The sequence below is a fragment of the Lygodium microphyllum genome, chromosome 5 (genome assembly GCF_053477565.2).
Source record: "Lygodium microphyllum isolate KBCC chromosome 5, Lygodium_microphyllum_v1.1.10, whole genome shotgun sequence".
In the NCBI taxonomy this organism is placed as follows: Eukaryota; Viridiplantae; Streptophyta; class Polypodiopsida; order Schizaeales; family Lygodiaceae; genus Lygodium; species Lygodium microphyllum.
In genome coordinates, this window is record NC_141139.1 from 22,076,446 (window position 1) to 22,097,047 (window position 20,602).

Sequence of the window (20,602 nt, forward strand, 5' to 3'; positions counted from 1 at the left end):
CTCTCTCCACCTATCTAACCCTTTGGTCCTTTGCCATATTAAGTTTTAAACCCCTTCTCTCTCACCCTAATTTGTGGCCCACCCATCCATTACCCATTAAAGTGATCTCCCACACACAATACATTTAAGTTCACCCAACCTTATCCTCAAAGAATCTTTTTCCTAGCCACACATTTGGATGGTACTTTAGTGGCAAGAAGATGGCAAAACCTCATTACTCTGATACTTAGCAATGTGGGTACACCTACTATTCCTCATAAAATCTTATTGGATATTTCTACCAACCTTCAAGTTCACTCCCTCATTAGGTACGTTTCTTTTGCTTCTCTTACATCTCTATGTTCTATCCTATTTCCTTACATTTGTCACTCAACATCTAGTCTTTATCTAAACTCTGCTTCAATCTCAAGATCACATCTTGATCCTTATCTCACACTCTCTCTATGAGCTCAATATCCTCATATTCTGATGGTCACACACACACTCTCTCTACTTCACATGTGTGCCACTATCTCTTAAACAAATGCAATTGCACACACTCTTGGCTTCCTCCTACACATTCGGGATTCTCAAAATGTTTCCAAGTGCACATAAAAATCCTATCTCCTTGAGTTTCTCATTTTCACATCACTATTTATCAATGTGCAATCCTGAATCCCTACACATGATGCTATTTTTGGGAGTAAAGGTGCCTCCAAATAACCACACATGTATTATTATATTGACACTACCCTTGCCTACACATTGCAAGCGGCGGGCACCCATCATTGTCACTTTATTCTTTATTCTTTTAGTAACAGATGAATAAAGGGAAGGTCGGTCACACATTGTGACTGTTGGAGTTCCCACATTGTGAGCCTCTCTCTCTCTTTCTCTCTTTTAGTAACAGATGAATAAAGGGAAGGCCGGTCACACATTGTGACTGTTGGAGTTCCCACATTGTGAGCCTCTCTCTCTCTCTCTCTCTCTCTCTCTCTCTCTCTCTCTCTCTCTCTCTCTCTCTCTCTCTCTCTCTCTCTCTCTCTCTTGCTCTTGCTCTTGCTATTTCTCTCCTGCCATAGCTCTCCCGTGAAAGATTCAATTCTTCTCACCTTTCAACTAGTATTAGAGCATGGTTTCTTGAGCACTTGAGCTTGGTCTGTGACTCCTCAAGCATTCATTCGAATCCCTAAACCATTGGTTCTCACTCTTGGCAGCCATATCTGACTCCTTCAAGCTCTGATCACTCCTCGGCTTCCTGAGCACCCACCCGGCCCATTTGGGAACCCTCAAGGTATTCCTTTAGAGCTATTGGAGCTCTCTTTTGTTATTTTACTTTAGTCCATAGGTTTTATGAAGCAAGGCAACCATGTCCTCTCGCTTCTTGTGATGCCTACACTCTACCGATGATTTTTCCCTTCAAGAGAAAGCTCCTGGGGGTCCTTGACTACTCCCCCAACCTTACCTTGACCTTTTTCAACCCTTCCATAGGCCCCAGATCAATTTGGGCTAGCTTGAAGACCTACAAATTTATTTATTTTAATACTTTAGCCCTCCCTTGGCACTCATTGGCAGCTTGAAAACACTTCATCTGGCACTCGGGAACACCCCTTTGATGATCGACATTGGTGGTTATCATTGGCATCAATTTGTTGACTGATTTAGCTCAGTGCAAGACTATTTTCCACAGTCCACAGGCAGCCACAAATAGTTTTACATTAGCACTTTATGTTTATGACTTGTTGGCATTGACATTTGATGCTCGGTTGGTCTTAGGGGAATGTATGCCTATTGATTGGCCATCATTTGGAGCTGATTTAGTGGCTTGAAATACTTAATTTTACACAATAAATCACTAATGTACACTCTAGGGCTGAAGCTTATTTAGTTACTTTATGCTTTGCATATTGGTACACGTGCTTTTCGAGTGTTTCATATGACTATTGGGATGCAAATGAAGGTGAAGATGATTCTAGAATGTATTTTGAGCCTTGTTTGAGCTTCGTATTGGTGGGCATTTACTTTTGTGATAGAGGTTATACATACGGTCTATGTATGATCCATTGGTACATGCTTGATGCTTATGTTACCTACACATGCTAGTTACATTGTTTGGACTTGAATGCTACTGCAACTTCGTTTGGGCTTGATTTTGGATATTCTGGAGCTTATTTTAGTCTTTCTTTGGCTTGTTGAAGATTGATTAGGATTTTTTAAATTAAATTGGAGGCTATCATTGGATACTTGACTGCTCATATGCTCTGGATGTCTTACTGATGTATGATCTTGGATACTCCATCTCACAGGTGCTCTTACATGCTTTGTTTGAGCTTATTTTCTTGACACTTATGGCTTTTGTGCCAGTGGGAGTGTCTTTGTATGCTTATCAGACATTGAGCAATGTGGATTATGCATATTGAGCTTTTGGATCTTTGAGATCGGGATCTCCTTGTGGATGATGTATGGCTGATATGCCTTGGTTTGTGTAGATGTACTTGGGCTGATTCAGCTTTGTATTCAGTGAGCAAACACTTACTTGTGTTAGGTGTACATTTTGCCATGTTGATTGGAGGGTGTACTGACTTTACTAACGGACTTTGTTTGACATGCTTGGGTGTTGGCTCATGTTAGTTTGACTGTTACATGCTTATTGATGCCCACTTTATGCTGGTTTTGCATTGACAGTCAGTGGTTGACTTGGATTTTTTTTTTTGCCTACTATCAGCTCTTATTGTACACTATTGCAAATTATTACATTAAGCATATATCTCCGGACTGTGATGTATTTTTCATGTCGAATCATCTTGGTTTGATGTACTTATGATGGTAATTGGTAGGAAACATCATTAAATGCTAGTTTCTCCCCATTTTCCCTTGTTTTGGTGGTCTTTTGGTCATTTTCTATAGTTTACAACAAGCAATTTTGAACTGTCTACACTGTTTCAGCTTGTAGTATGGCATCTTCTTCCACTGACAATGCTATCTTCAACATCACTAAGCCTAATGGTACAAATTATGCCTATTGGAAGAGCCAAGTTTGGCAGGATGGTGCAAAAATCAGAGATAAAGCCACTAAGATTGAGTGGGGAGCAGCCTGAAACTATGACTAATGACGAATGGATGGAGCTTGATGAGTTATGCAAGTCCACCCTCATCTTGTCTCTCACTGAACATGTGCATTACAATGTGGTTGGAGGAAGCACAGAGTGCTTAGCAGCTTTGGGATAACATCAAAAACCTCTATGACAAACAAAGTCGTGCAAGTCAAATGTATTGAGACTGAAACAGCTTATGGATCTCTGCATGAAAGAGAATGTAACCATGTCAACTCATCTAAGCCAGTTTCATGATATTCTTAAGAACTTGGTTTCACAAGGCATTGATTTCAAAGAGAATGTCATTCCATTGTTCTTGCTTGAAACTCTTAATGAGTATTAGGATGTATTCTGCACTACCTCATGTGCTTCTACCACTACGTTAAAGCTATCTGATATTGAGAGCTCTCTTTTGCAGAAAGAGATAAACCATAAGAATTTGGATGCCTCTCCTATGTCTCATGCTTTGACAGTTAGAGGCTGACATGATGGAAATGCAAAGAGTGACCGTGGTAATGGCCGTGGATGGGATTCGCAGAAACCTCAATCCAAGTCGCATGGCAAGTCACGCAGTAAGTCTTATGTGAGAAATGCCAATCTAACACGTTATCATTGTGGGAAGAAAAGTCACATAATATATCATTGTGGGAAGAAAAGTCGCATAATATATCATTGTGGGAAGAAAAGTCGCATAATATATCATTGTGGGAAGAAAAGTCGCTTTATCATTGTGAGAAAGCAGCCCAAGGATAGTGATGGGGATTATATCCTTGCAGCAGCTTCATCTTATGCTTCGTAGATAACAAAGATACACTCTATGTATGCATAGTGTTGGCTCTTGGACTTAGGTGCGTCCTTTCATGTGACACCTTGCCGAGAGTGGTACCATTCATATCGTTCAGTTTCAGGTTTTGTGCACTTGGGTGATGACATGTCTCTTGAGATTGTCGACATTGGTAATGTTAGGTTGTAGTTTTCTTCTGTCAGTAGTTTTGTTATGCACGATGTACATCATGTACCTGCATTCACACATAGTCTCATGTTTGTTGGATAGCTTGATGATGCACGATATCATATATCTTTTGGAGACTCTGCATGGAAGATTACTCATGGCAGGCTTGCGCTTGCGAGAGGTGCCAAGGATGGCAGCCTCTACCCCTTAGTTGTTTTTGGATCTACAATTGATCATGTTTTGTCTGTGGGATCTTTACCTTATGTATCTCTTTGGCATGCTTCTTTGGGACATATATCTGTTAAAGGAATGAAAATGCTTTCTGGTTTGCAATACTCACCGCCCCTTGGCTATTCTCATTTTGATATGCCAGGCAGACTAGGTCTATGCAAAGAAGTCTGGTATGTCACGCATGAGTGAGCCCTTGGCCTTGGTTCATTCTGACGTATGTGGGCCCATGCCTTGTCAGTCTATGGGTGGTGTGAAGTATTTTGTTACTTCATGGATGATTTTTCACATAAAGTATGGGCTTATCCCATAAAGCAAAAGTCCGATGTCTTAACAGTTTTTTAGAGATAGCTGCCCTTGGAAAAAAACCAGTTTGGGCATAGGCTGAAATGCCTTAGGTTAGATAATAAGGGTGAATATGTATCACATGATTTTGAGTAGTTATGTGATGAGAGGGGTATTAAGTGTCAGTTGATTGCCCCTTACACCCCTCCCCAAAATGGTATGGCTGAGCAGATGAATAGGACCATCCAAGAAAGGGTTCGCAGTATGCTTAGCCATGCAAGCCTAACCCAACACTTTTGGGTTGAGGCAATTACGACTACCATGCATATCATTAATAGATCACCTTATAGTGGCATTGATTTTCATGTTGTAGAGGAGGTATGGACAGGAAAGCCTCCCTCTTATGTGCATTTATGTGTCTTTGGATGTGAGGCATTCTGCCACGTGCCCAAGGACAAGTGTAAGAGTGTTAAATGCATATTCCTTGGTTATGGAGATGTAGAAGAGATGGATTATCGTCTATGGGATCCGCAAGTGTGGAAAGTCATCCACAACCATGATGTAGTCTTCCATGGAGACAAGATGCATAGGCAGCTTGAGAGAGTTGTGAAGATACGTAGGGTTATATTTCAGGAGAGGAGCCACGAGTTCCCATACAACCAACCGGACACAACCTGCAGCAACACTAGATACCAGTGTGTTGGACAAAATGTTGAACATGTAACAGAGCCTACATTATAGCATTCTACTAGAGATAGACACCCACCTAACAGATTTCAGCCCTCCATGGGCTATGTTTGGTTACAGATGCAGGAGAGCCTCTCACCTATGATGAGGCTATGTGCACGGGTGACAGTCACTCTTGGGAGAGGGCTATATAGTCGGAGATAGACTCCTTGCATAAGAATATGACTTGGGATTTGGTTTCCTTGCCTGTTGTCAAGAAGGCTCTGCCATGTAAGTGGGTGTACAAGCTAAAAAGAACCCTTGGACACCCCAAGCCGGCATACAAGGCTAGATTGGTAGCAAAGGGTTTAAACTAGGATCATGGTATTGAATTTGATGAGGTCTTCTCTCCTGTGGTTGAAATGACCACCCTATGCTTAGTATTGGCTTTGGTTGCACAATTTGACTTGGACTTGTATTAGATGGATGTCAAGATGGCTTTCTTACATGGGGAAGCCTAAGGGCTTTGGAGAGCCTGGTAGGGAGCACCTAGTGTGCAAGTTGAAGAAAAAACTTTAAGGCTTGAAGCAGGCACCTAGGGAATGATATCATAAGTTTTATGCCTTTATGCAGTCACAAGGCTACAACTCTAGTGCTATGGATCCATGCTATTATTGAAGATGTGATACTCAACTCTTGGAGTCCTCTCAACAAAGAAAATATGCTTGAAATTTCTCATCAATCACTTGCTATTTTACACTGTCGTATTCATCAACAACCTTCCCAAAGATCATGTCACAAGCACCTTATCAATCTCTATCTTACTATGGTATCTAGTGACATTGGGATCATATTTCCATCTACAAACATGCTCTCACCATTATTTTACTCCATAGATATCAAGATTTGATTGAATATATCATCTATTAATATGATGAGCCCATCTCTTATCAAGTCTATCATGAAGCAAACTATGGTGATCAGCTCTTCATCATCAAGATATCCATCAACAAAAGCCCAAAAATATTCATCATCAACTTACATCCCTTAAATCATTGCAAGAAAAGATTGATGTATATCTTTTGCAACAACAAGGACAAGGTCTCATGCTATGGTCATCATTGTAATCTTACTTCTCTTGTAGCCAAAATGATTGGTAGAAAGTCTTTGTACTAAAAGAAAATCCTATTTTCTTTTGAGAAGGGAGGAAGAATGTTAGAAGATATTCTTAACCTTTTCTAGAGAGGGGGAATGTTTGAATATTAGAATGTACTCATATGAACATGTACTTAGAGAATATCAAGGAAGACAATATCTAGATATTTAGGGGAACTAGATAATATGGATCTAGAACATGTGGATGATACTTCACTAAGAGAACCTACCATATCCACACCTTCATTGTATATATATGTATCATTGTATCTCTCTCTCTTTCTCTCACCATCATTTTCACTCAAAAGGGATGCTGAATATATTCCTCGTATTTTCTTTAATTGCAGCTACAACAAAGTGATACTGAAAACGGCCCAACATATCATTAAACCCTTCCATTAGCAGTCGACTACATGGAAAGGATGGTTGATTTGTGAGGACAATGGTATGCATTATAAGGTCTTTATTCCTGTGGAAGATTTGGCTGCAAAGGAATGACTCTAGTTTCAAAGGTAATTTATTTTTTGATTTATCTTCTACTAAAATCAAATTTGTTGTATAGATAGAAGTTGAGTGAGGTGTCATTATTAGCCAAATCTAAAAGAAATGGCACTTAGCGTGAATGAGGAGCTCAAGCAATCTTGGATACTATTGTGGAAGAGTAGGAGCTCTAGGATATCATCATGGTGATTAAGGATGTTGCCTAAAACTATTGATACATGCCTACTTCACTTTCTTTATATCACTAGCACATATTACCCTTGTAATACATCGGCTTGTTTGGCTAGGTTAGGTCCTATTTTTTATTACCATCTTATTTGTGATTGCAATAGTGCTTGCAAAAGGTCACTTGATGCACTCGAAAAGATACGATTGTGTAAGTTTAGGATCCCAATTGAACCTAATTTACAATAGGATAAGAGTCACGCTAGGTGTCTCCTAAGGCTAGCTAGGAATTTGTACACCAAGCTGGATAGTTTTTTACCACCTCCTCTCGAAGAGCTCGAAGAAGAGGGGCCTTGATGGTGAGAGGTCACTCTCTTCATAGAGAACCCTAGGATAGAAGGAGATGAGTATGTCAAGGGGGCTCTAACTAGTAACCCCCTTAGGCTCCCAAGAACCACTCAACCCTTGCATAACTTAGGTTGGGGACTTCTTTAGAGCCTCATTTTACTAGTTAAGGATAGAATATTAGTGGAAATAAGACCTTCCAATTGTTCTTCTATATAGACAGAAGATAAAACACTATATAAGTCTAAGCATTATGATAAATAAAAGCTATTTTTTAAAGAAAAACTTTCTTTTATTTCTGTGTCATGCCTAAGTTACATGAACAAAACCTATGATAAAAAAGGTTAAGTAAAGAAGCTAGTTTTATATGTTCAAACATAAACGTGTTAAGTAATTATTTAAATAAAGCTAACTAATCAAGGAAAGCAGGAGAGTGATGTTCTCAATGAATCCGTCCTAAGGAAGGGTGGTCTTGATGAGCCAAGAGCTTCTTCACAATTCAACAATTCAACATGTTAGGTAAGAGAAAACCTTAACCAAGTAGAGATTAGATAGAACCCTGACTCCATGTCATTTTAGGGGACTAGAGTGAGACTATGCCCTATGGATAGAGGGGTCGACATGCCTATACTCCCCCTTATTTCTCACTCTCCTTGAACCAAGTGTGTGACACATGTCAGCTTTGGTTTAAGTGATCTCGCACAAGCAAACACTCAAAGACTGAAACTGTTAGGTGACTTGAGCTTACTTTAGGAACATAGGATTCAACTCTATCCTTTATGGATGCGACAAAAACCTTCTATTGTGAAGTGGGCTCAAGAGGGCCTAAGAAACAAATATCATGTTATTCTAAAATAGTACTAAGTAGCATCGCTTAGAAACACATCTCGATCGACCACTAAAGCATACTACTGAGGGTGTCACGATCACACACATTACATGTGGTATTAGAGCAAAAATTGAATTAATGCATAGTAATATTTGTTTGCAACCTTATTTAAGGAATAATTGAATTAAAAAATGACTTGACCTCTAATGAACATTGGGATCTCTTTCAAAATAATGAAGATTGGAAAAGATTATTGGTATTTCAAACAATGTTTACCTCCACTATGCATTCCTTTGATTTTGATTGGTGGGATTGCTTCATGAGAATCTTGGAGCATATATATAATCCCTCCCTACTACTACTATATCGAGGGCATTGGTGGATGTGAAGCAGAGTCTATTATTTCATTAAAGCCGGTCAACTTTCTTATCTACAAACCAATATCAAAAGAATCATGTGGATGGAAGAACCTTAAATTGGTCAAGTTATTCATCTTTGAAGAATCATGCCTAAATCCCATCCTAAATATAAGTGAAGAGAAAATTTTCCAAAAATGTTAATTTTATGACCAAGTGCTCCACATTCTCCCAGTCGAGCATGTTGCCATTTTAGGGTGCTTGTATCACAATAATTATTATAAAGATGGCTTTCCAAATCTTTCCTAAAGATACAAAATCTTAAATATATTTGTTGAACCTCTAATCTACAAATTGATTGATGTACCTAAATTTCACAATTAGAATATTGTAATGAAAATTTCCTAATTTGATAAGAATAATCTCTACTTGATGTAATAAAAATTTTGGCTACAATAATTGAATGTTAAAAATGTCTCAATTTCTTTTCAAGATTGTGTATTCTCATACTAAGACTCATGCTATTAACTTAAAAATTGTGAGTTCAAGTATTGAAAACCTTAAGAGAGAGATGAAAGTGGTAGCATATGAAATGTATGTCTAATCTTATAAATGTTATCGATCCCAGGGTATCATGTCTTCCATGCCTATGCTTATCTTGACTAAAGCACAAGAGAAGAAATTTATTCTCAAGCAAATCAAGCTGCTCGAGCTTGATGGCAAAGGAAAGAATATTGAATCCAAAGCATAAATTTGTATTAAGTCCATGGAGGATTACATTGCCATCACAATAATTGCTTCCCCTAATCATGCGATGATAGCTAAGTTAAAGATGATGTTGACCCTTAGACGAACAAGGTGGAAAATCCAAAAAATCTAAAGCAAAAGACGAGGCCAAGGCAAAAGTGAAATGGAAGATGAAGGTGTGCCAAAAAAAATATAGAAGCACAAGAAGTGTAGAAAAGTACTAAATCAAGGAGAAATGTGCACAAGAAAAAGCACAAGTGAATACTTTTGTAAAAGAGTAGAAGGTGCATCATGATTTATTTTAAAAGTGTCGTACTTTCACCCAAGCAAATTGTAAAGGTAGATGGGTGATAGAAAGGAAGCTAGGAAGATAGGAGGACAACGGGAAAATGGGCCTAGGCCACAGCCACCCATGTAAAAAAGGGGATAAGGGGATGACCACCCAAAATGGATTTAGGGTTTTGTATATAAAGTTGAAAAGTGAATGAGAAGCCCATTCTTGTGTATGGCCAAAAGTATCTCTCCTCCTCTTCTTCTTCTTCTTGCTTGCTTGAGCTTGTGCTTGAGATCACACCCAGTAGTATCAAGTGTATCCTCTATGCTACATAATCAGCCTCACGCTTTGTCGTCCTTTTGAAGGGTCTTCCTAGGAGGGTTTCCTTTTCATAATTAGCACTATTTGGAGGAACATGGAATAGGATAGGCAAGCTTTCAATTTCAATAGTTACAAGGATTTTGCACTTCCCTATAAGTGCTTGTAGGTGTCCCTCATAAGGATTAAGAGTTGCATTAGTTGGTGTGAGCTCTGGTTGTCCTAGTCGCGTCCATGCTTCATAGGTCAAGATATTGAAATCTGCTCCTTCATCGATGAGAGCATCGATACTATGCTTTGTTTTTGCGATGAGTTTGACCCTACGATAAGCAAGCAGTACTATGTCTTCATCTTCCAGGTCTTGGCTTATAAATTCAAACCTTCTAATACATGCCTTTGAGTCCCCAATTGCACAACCAAATGTGAATTCTCTACCGATATATTGGGTCGTCTATGTAGTGCCGCTCGAGGTGCATATATCATTAAGACTATCATGTCTAGTCATCCTTGTAGTTGTAGCTTGATGTTTTTCTATTTCGCTTTGTGGTGTGGCCTTTTTGTCCTTGTTGGCTAGATTGACCCATTGAGGTTCTAGGATCTCTGTTCTTTGTTTGGGTATGGGATTTTGGTTGATGTTTTGCAAGTGAGAATCTATGCTTGTGTAGAGATTATTACACTAGGATCTAATTTGGAGGACCTGTCATGGCACGTGTTTTCTCTCCAGCCTACTTGGGGGAGGTGTGGAGGGGGAAAAGCCAAGTTTTGAACTACTTGCTCTAGATTTTAGCCCAATGATAGATCCATGATGTGCTTTCGACTCTAAACGGTCTCTGGGTCGGTTTCAAGGCTTAGATGTGTCAAATTTGTATTCTATTCACCTGTTTGATTTTGACAGCTTTTTGTCTAATTCTCAAAAGTCTGATCCTTAAGAGTCCAATTACTAGAATTGGACGTTCAATTTTGGGTTGGGGTTTGATCAGCCAATCGGATAGTTCGAGTTTGAGTGGTCCGATTATGAGTTGGTCCGCAATTTTGGTGGTTTGATTTTTGTGTGTCCGATTCTGTGAATTGGACGTTCAATTATGGGATGTGTGATCTTTCTGCGTCCGCCTAGTGTGAAATATTGAGAGAGATCTCCTGGATTGGTGCCTAAGATAGATAGGATTTAGAGTGTCCAATTTTGAATGGTCCAATTGGGAGTGTCTGATTTTGGATGGTCCAATTTGGAGTGTCCGATTTTGGATGGTCTGATTATGGGATGTCCGATTTTCATGTGTCCGATTCAGGGATGTCCGATTTTCAAAATCGGACAGGGTATGTCCAATCAAACAAGATGGGTCGGTCTGAGTTCGAAAATCAGACCGTCTGATTCTAAGAATCGAATCGAGTCCCATCCTGGGAATTAGACTCTAGTAACAATCTCCAACTCTTGCGGATGAGTTTCCAAGATGTCGAAAATCAACTCGATTCTAATGATTTTGGTTATGAGGGATCACCCAAACTTCCAGAATGTAAGAGTAGACCCTAATGAAGGATTGTATATACTTGGAATAGCAAATAAACTCCAAAATACAAATCGACAAGTAAGTCAAACCCTCTTACCTTGTTATGATAGCAGAAACCCTAATGCTTGTTTTCCTTTTTTTCTTTGTTTTTTCCTACCCTAATGCATCCAAATCTCAAAGAAACCACCTACACTACTCCAATCTACTTTTCCAAATCCAAAAAACCAAAAACCTACTTGCTAAGGAGATCGAATACCTCTTCAAAATCCCTCACTTCCTACCTATCTAGCTCAAGCACCAGTTCGGGGAAAATCCTACTTCAATGCTCAATTCGGAGTGCCCAAGCACTCAAGGCTTGAATCCGTTGGTCTCAGCAATGGAACCAAAATGTAGGGGCGAAAACCGCAAAGACTATGGACAGCTTATTGTTCAAGTGTTTCAAGCCAAGCATTAATGGCTAGCTCTCACATAGCTGATGCGCTATCTCTCTCTACACGAGTGTAGTGATCTTACCTCCATGCCCAATTGAGTTGCCTCCTCTCTCGAGCACTCTGGTAGCTCCACGATCCAAGTGCAAGCTTCAATCAAGCTCGATCCTCAAGCTCCATGCTCCAAGCTCCATTGCCATGAGCAAGAGAAGAGAAGAGAAGATAAGAGAAGAAAAGAAGATAGGAGAAGATGGAGAGCTTCTCCACCACAGTCCCTCACCCTCACACACTCACTCCCTCACACTCTCATACTCACTGCAAGGGTGACCTCATCAAACCTCAAGGGAAAGATAAGGAACATTTTGACATACCATGCAATCCTAGTAACAAGAGAAAAGACTTATTGAAAGAGTTGATATAAGCGCATGTTGAACAGAGAGAATCAGTGAGTGAGGACATGTTTGAAACAAGAAGATCAGGAGACAATGCCAAGGATAGGCTTTAGACTTACAAATATCATAGAAGACCACAAAATAAGCCCAAGCCTTATAGACAAAGTTATCAATGGAGAGCCAACACAACGTTGCGATGGATATCCAAAGCGTTGCTATGTGCTCAAGGATATTACACATGTAACCGATGGATTTGGGTGCCAAAGTCCCCTTGCTAAACCACCTTTATCTATTGAAGGCCAGATCGTATCAAAAGTAAAGAAGCGTAGGAGGAAATCTAAATAAAAATCCAAGTCTCAAGTCAACAACATCGGAGTGACTGAGCCTCTCATGATTGAAATCAAGAAACGAAACATGACTATTCGAAAGGTAGATCCTCAATCTAACTTTCCTAACAAGTAGGTGTCAGGTATAATCGTCGAGTGTGCACAAAGACCACTAGTGCCCAAGGAGTCTTTGGCTTTCCAAGAGGATAATGAGCACCATAGGCACAATGCTGCTCATGATAAGGTTGATTGCTCAACAAAGTGAATGGCAGAATCATCTAATAGCCATGAGCAAATATTTCAGCCAGTGCCAAGTCCACCTAGAAGTCCCAAATCTCCTACACCCTCTTTCCCTAAACGGACATAGAAAGCACAACAATAGTCGTCAAGTGCAGCTACTCAATCCCAATGTATATCTTCATCTAAGCTTCCAAATATCCAAGATACGGGATATGACACCACCCTTAGTTGTCAACCTAAGGATATGTATGTGCAATCCACCGTGACTAGCTCAATTGATGCTTGATCTGCACAAGTAAATGAGAAAAGGGCAACAAAAAACATGACCACTTCTGATTTGCTTAAGGACTTGACACTGTAGTCTACCAATAGTGGCCAGTCCACTGAACTAGCCGCTACTACTTCCAATCAGGAATCATAGCTGTCACAGCCTTTGGCCGTGACGACGCCCCTTGCAAAACGTGTCCTTAGTAATTCACATGTGGAAGAGGTGTCGCAACCAACATCCTTGACACCTCGAGCACTTTTGAAGCACCTAAAGCCTAGGCTTGAGGAGAAATATCTGGAAGATTTGGACAAGGAGAAGGCACATATGACCAACGAGCCAAAGATAAAGTGCCTGATGAAGCTTGATTACAAGTTGATAGCCGTCACACATGCGTACGTCATGTGGACATTGGAAGGCCAACACCAGACCACACAAAACTCATAGGCAAACCCTTGACTTGGGACAAGCAACAACATCTTTGCTCCCACTATGAAGCTATTGTTGCTAAAGAAGTCATAAAGGACATCCCAAAAGCCACATCTAGAGAATTGCACTCGATACCCTCACTCTATACTGCTCAATGTGAGAGAAACAAGGAAAAGCTCAAAGTAATCAAACAAAAAGGGGAAGGACAAGGTAACTTTGTGCAGAAATGATACTCCTTGGTAGCCAAACTTGGCCACTGACTAATGACACTTGTTGAACAAAGGAAAGCCCTTTGGACCTCAATACATGATCCCACATACATTACCCCAACCTCATTAAGAGTGTTGGCAATGGTCCATGAGGTCCAGCTTTCTACCACTATCCAAAAACATCCTTTGTATGATAAAGTGCTTCTAGAAGAAGATCTACACGTGGCTAGCAGGCTAGGAGTAGGGAGCATGGTACTTGATGTTAGTGCATATGTCTTCTGCCTCATTCAAGACCCTGCAATCCTAGATCTCTATGCTTCCTATCAATACAACCCTGAATTCTTCACTTAGCTTTATCCAAGCCTACATGACAAGAATCCTAAACCATCTCTTGGTTCTACACTAGAGTGACTCAAACCTCCTGAGCAAGAGAAAAAAATCTCTAAACACAACACCCGCTCTGATAAGAAGCAATGGAGGCATGTTCCAATGGGTAAGGAGAACAAGAGTCTAGAGAAAATTACCAACCAGGAGCAACTGCCAATGTAATCAGATGAGTGGCTAGATGGAGGGGAATTAGCTGAAGAGCTAGACTCTCCAAGAGGAGAGGCAGTTATACCCTCACAATCTAGCGAGGTTGTTTAGCAGGCCACAACTATGTCCCATGAGGACACATTAGAGAAAGAGAATGCTGAGGCCCAACCAAGCACATCAACGGTTGACCTAGTTCAAGGTCCTGAGTCTTTAAAGGATACACCTCAATTTCCCCCAAGAAAAAGAGGAGAAAACAATGAAAATAACGGCAGTTGCAAGTGGTTGTAGATGCCAAGAAGATTGAGACCAAGAGTGCTAATGAAGAGCTGAGGAATAATGCATTGAGTCCACCCAAGAATGAACCCATTGCCATCTCTCCTAGCAGCGGTGAAACCTCATAAAAATCCATGTATTCTAATAAGTAAAGCAACCATTATCATCAATGGTTGTTTGCAACACTCAATCCACTAACAATAGAACTTGCACTGACCAATCAAGAGTGGAAAAGACACTGTCACAACAAGTTAACAAAACTATACCAGTCACATCCGAGGAGAACCATGACACAATAACAACAAAGCCTCAAGAGAAATATGAAAACCCGGAGGACATAAGCAATCCTAGCATTGACTAATCTTGCTCATCTAGGCCTGAGTCCCCAGCTATGCTAAAGCCTAGGGAATCTCCCACAACCTTGCATGAGATAGCAACCGAGCAAGCCTTTATAGAACATAGAAGTGCCACAGAGTGCTTGACTGAGTTGGAGACTAAACTCAAATTATTCCCACGTGCTTATGTCCTTGTAGACATGGGCACAGTCCCTAGGGAGAAGCTTGAGGAATACTTGCCATATCCACTATCCTGGGAAGGGCAAGAATATCTTAACGAGTAGTATGAAAAGCTCCTACATGAATACATGCAACTCATCTCTGACGAGGAGACCAACAAACTACGCTTAACTGCGGCATTCAACGAAGCACTTTGCCGACCAAATCTCTTAGAGATAGAGCAACTAAAGTGACAATCAGAGGGTTGAAGTCAATTTGAAAAACATTGGTTTGAAAACCACGCTACAATGGCCAAGCTTGGATCCCAGATAATGGCAGTAGTCTTAGACTTCGACCTATGTGGCACCAACTTCCTTTTGAGTACTGACTATCGTTTAGGGTATGGACTTAGCCGAAACTAGCCAATAAACCTCTCTAATTTATAAAATTCTCACTGACGAGCTACATGTTGCGAGTAGACTTGGACAAGGTACCATGCTACTCGATGTTGCAAAATATATGTTGTTATTGAGTAGGCTACTATGATTCCTGAATGCATGTGCCACATTCCAATACAATCCTAAGTTCTACAATTGGTTTTTATCCTCATGAAGTGGCATGGATCCATAAACTTGTACATAAATAAACAATGAGTTTTGTAACTGTGTATAGATAATACCAAAAAAGCAAAGCTACACACAAGCAATGATAATCAAGCACAGGTGATATGTATCGAAGTCAACACCATGGGATTCAGATAAGTGATTCTCTTTGAGCTGCACCTATTAATTATGGTGGTTGAAGCATATGACTTGCATGTACTCTCACAAGTTGCCAAGTGAATGCAGGACGACACAAGTCTCTATACGAAAGCGTTCAATGTCCAAGTCACCACAAGGAAACAAACCCCACAAAGAACCATTATGGAGAAAGTGACATAAATACTAAGAACAAAGATCCATGATGGAAGCCCCACTGCTGGAAGAGAAAGTCACCCCTATAGTAGAAAGCACACATTGCATTTGAGCATGGCCCAAAGCATAGTCATTGGCTACTCTCTCTTTCTTGGCTAGACTCTACATCTGGGGCAAGATTAAGGTGGCAAGCTCCCATTCACGATGGAAAAGCAAGCAAAATACAACTTAATGGTGGAAACAAGGGGTTTTAGCTAGTTTACATTTAAGCTTACCCTAAACCTAAAAGACACCATTATGGAGGGGCCAACCATAAAACAACTCGTGGACAAGTGCAGTCTACAAAAGTATGTAGAGAAGGTCAAGCAGGCTATCGATTATAGCAAGTGCGTAGAATTTCCAAGGAGCTTTGATGCTGAAAGAAACTTAGCATGGTAATGATAAGAAGAGGAGAATAATCTCTTCAAGTAGAGGTGGAGTTGAGCCCTGCAATGATGGAGAAGGCCTTGGGTTTATTAGCCAATAGCAAGACTGAGAAACACCCAAGGAGAGATGTGGATAATATGCTAGGGGTGAGCTGTCACCAATCCAAGAACAAGAGGGAGACAAAGTCCACAAGGAACAATATCACAACATGGAGAGAGTTATTAATAAGAAGGAGAATGACCAACCATCTCAACAACAAGAGAGAAAGAGGACAATCCGTGAGCAGCAAGGCTAAAAAATTGTCAAGTCAAGCAGACAAGAAATATCACACTCTCAAAATCCCCATAAGAAAAACTCGATCTACCTCCAAAGAAAATAGAGAGCTGAAAAGGGTGGAGGAGGAATCAAAGAGATTAGAAGAAGAGCGCAAGAAAACACTAGAAGAGGAGGAAGAACGACTAAGGTAAAAAGGGAGGAGGAGATTACTCTAATAAAGATGGAATCAAAGATTTAGCCTACAAGCTGGCACATTGCTGCAATATGGACTCCATACCATGACACCCAAGTCTAACACTGGATTAGGAGTAGAGGAGCAATGCGCACCCCTAATCTCAACTAGTTGAACCTCACAATAACTCTCCTTGCTAGGGGCTTGGGGAGCCAAAACAACAAATGCAACCACCTCAACAGAAGCCACTAGAGTTGGTCCATGAAGAAGGGTGTGACTCTAAATTAGATCAAGGAAAGAAAGAATGAGTGTAGGAACCAAGCCCCCTCCATGGCCACAAGTATAGTCAAAAGAGAAAATGGCCCCATGCCAAGCCATGCATTCCTTTTGGTAAATCTCTTAGGCCCCCTCGGAATGTAACTATTGTAGAGCATCAAGATGATGTCTAGCATGCCCCCTCCCAATGCATCTCCAAAACAAACAAACAAAAAGAGAAAGAAAAAGAAAAAAAAAAGAGAAAGAGCAAACAAACAAAGACTCACACAAAGAAAATGGAAAGAAACAATGAGCTTTTACATGTATATCTGAGTGTCAGAAACAATGCATCTAGGGGTCCTCAGGTTAGGCATGTTTGGTGGCCTTGGTTAGCCGGCTCCATGCCTAACTCCCTAGCCTTTCCTGTCCCCCCACTTCACACTTAGGGCACATCAAGGACAGGACACACCTAGGGAGCTTATGCTCGCCTATGGTTAGATCTATCTCCCTAAGTGACACCCACAGCACCTCCCCTATACACAAACTGGGTCCTTAAGTGTGGGACAACACCACAGGCTTTCTTGAGGCTCGACCCAACTCCGAGTTTTATTAGCACAGACACCATGCAACATTGTACAGTGAGGTAGATGCACCCCCAGGTAGTGCACTTTCTTTCTCTTTTTCCAGGTATACTCAACAATGGTAATTAACCACCACCGACATTGAAGGCCCCCACTATCTGATCAAATCTAATCTTGGCCTCCACAATCTAATCTTGGCATCAATGAGCTCAATTATGCTACATCGTGTTGTCAAAAGCACAATTAATATCTCAAGAAGTCTTCGAGTGTACTTCTCCTCAACATCGAAAATTTTTCCCACCCCATTGAACCCTCGCTTCATCCACACATTGCTACAAGGAACTTGACTAGCAATCTTTTAACTACGTACTATCTAAGTATGCACGTGCACTCACATAATATCTACACCACAATCTATACATAGTTTGGGTCCTCAAGTGCAAGACAATACTCTCAGCTTGCTTAGAGTTCTCGACGTGTCTCCCAAACTCAACAAACTACGTCTTGTGCAACGATAAGAAGACACACTATCCCCTAGGGAGAGACCATGTGAGAGGTTTTCAATTGCAGGTATTAAAGACTCCAACGAAAGTACAATCAACACTCAACTCTTAACACTTGTCCTTTATCATCATGCAAGCCCACCAAAGAATCATCATGCGTAGAATCCCCAAAAACCAACGCTTGTGCCAGCCATGAGTGCAATTCCCAATAAAGAACAGCCCAATCACCAACTCCAATAACCCAATCACTAGCCAACCATGCCAACAACATGGCCCCAACCAACAATGTTCATCTGCACCACCACCAAAACTCCTCCAAGGCAAACCACAACAGTCCCTTCCACCCACGTCTTTGGTGCATGTCAAGCTTGATACCTACGGTGGCAAGTGCCATGAGATTGGTACTCATCTAGGAGGGAGGTAATGTTAACCCTTAGACGAAGAAGGTGGAAAATTCAGAAAATCTAAAGTAGAAGACAAGGCCAAGGCAAAAGTGAAATGGAAGTCGAAGGCGTACCAAGAAAAATATAGAAACACAAGAAGTGCAGAAATGTCCTAAATCAAGGAGAAAGACACACAAGAAAAAGCGCAAGTAAATACTTTTGTAAAAGAGCACGAAGGCGCATCATGATTTATTTAAGAGCATTGGGCTCTCACCCATGCAAATTGTAAAGGTAGATGGGCGGTGGGAAGGAATTTAGGAAGATAGGAGGACAATGGGAAAAAGGGCCTAGGCCATGGTCGCGCACTTAAAAAAGGGGATAAGGGGATGACCGCCCAAAAGGGATTTAGGGTTTTGTATATAAAGTTGAAAAGTGAATGAGAAGCTCATTCTTATATTTTGCCAAAAGTAGCTCTCCTCATCCTCTTCTTCTTCTTCTTCTTCTTCTTCTTCTTCTTGCTTGCTTGCTTGCTTGAGCTTGTGCTTGAGAGAGGGAGTGTGAGAGTGTGAGGGAATGAGTGTGTGAGGGTGAGGGACTATGGTGGAGAAGCTCTCCATCTTCTCCTCTCTTCTTTTCTTTTCTTCTCTTCTCTTCTCTTCCCTTCTCTTCTCTTGTTTGCGGAAATGGAGCTTGGAGCATGGAGCTTGAGGATCGAGCTTACTTCTAGCTTGCACTTGGATCATGGAGCTACCGGAGTGCTCAGGAGAGGAGGCAACTCAATCGAGCATGGAGGTAAGCTCACTACACTCGTAGAGAGAGATAGCACATCGGCTATGTGAGAGGTAGCCATTAGTGCTTGGCTTGAAACTCTTGAACAATAAGCGGTCCGTGGGTCTTGGTGGTTGAGCTTGAGCTCGGTCTTGACGGTTGAGGTCTTGGCGGATGAGCTTGAGCTCAATCGCCCCTACAATTGATAAGTGATGCCTGGCTTTGGTGGAAGTAATGGTGTAAGAACCAACGGGCTTTTGAAGTGACCATCACCTAGAAGAAGCTAAAGGAGGCTATAATACTATTCCAGATTTGTATCCCTTTTGAAATACACCCCACCCATGGACATCTCCCAACAAATATCAAAGCTTTACTGAACCCTCCACTGGATACTTGCCTCAAAGTAATGTGCCCATCTAATTTGCAAAAGACATTAATTCAAGCTAGTCTAATTATCTAGGAGCTTTAAAAAAAACCCAAGAGTAGTATATTTTGGGGATAGAGTTGTCCATACAAAGGACCACATGGTTATGTCAAAAGGATCCAAGGACAATACTAGACAGGCTAGTCAAAGAAAAATTGCTAAGACAAATGCAGTTGGAAACTTTGTACCTATAGTTGACAACAATGAAGTACCAAGGTGTTTCCATTGCAAGAAGCCTTGCCATTTCAAAAGATAGTGCCCAAAGATAGGCCAAAAAATCCACCAAGGATAGTCTCATGTCCAAAATCTAGCAACTATGGCCAAGTAAAAAGTTGCTAAAGTAAGCTTCAAGGGGATAGAAGAAGGCAAAGATCCTACCTTGGAAGCGGATATGGAGAGAGCAATAGTATATGCTTCCCTCAATAAAAAGGTTCCAAATCACCAATTCTCAATCATGTAGACCCCCGCCAACCTACCAAGGTAAATCCTTTAAGATTTTGATTGCCTATGGAAGCACCCACTCATTTATCATCGGGAAGTCCACCTTATAAAACATGTAAGATACCATGTAAGTTCAAAGAAAATTGTATTTTATTTAGTAAAACTTTGTATGGATAAAAGAGCATATTCACACTAAGTATGCTATTATTGAAGATGTGATACTCAACTCTTGGAGTCCTCTCAACAAAGAAAATATTCTTGTAATTTATCATCAATCACTTTCTATTTTACACTGTCGTATCCATCAACAACCTTTCCAAAGATCATGTCACAAGCATCTTATCAATCTCTATCTTACTATGATATTTTTCCAAAGAGGAGGTAATTTTTTTGACATGGGGTTGAAAGTTACAAACCTAGGAGCTTATGAGTGTTTTCTAGGGATGAACTAGTTGATCCCCAATGATGC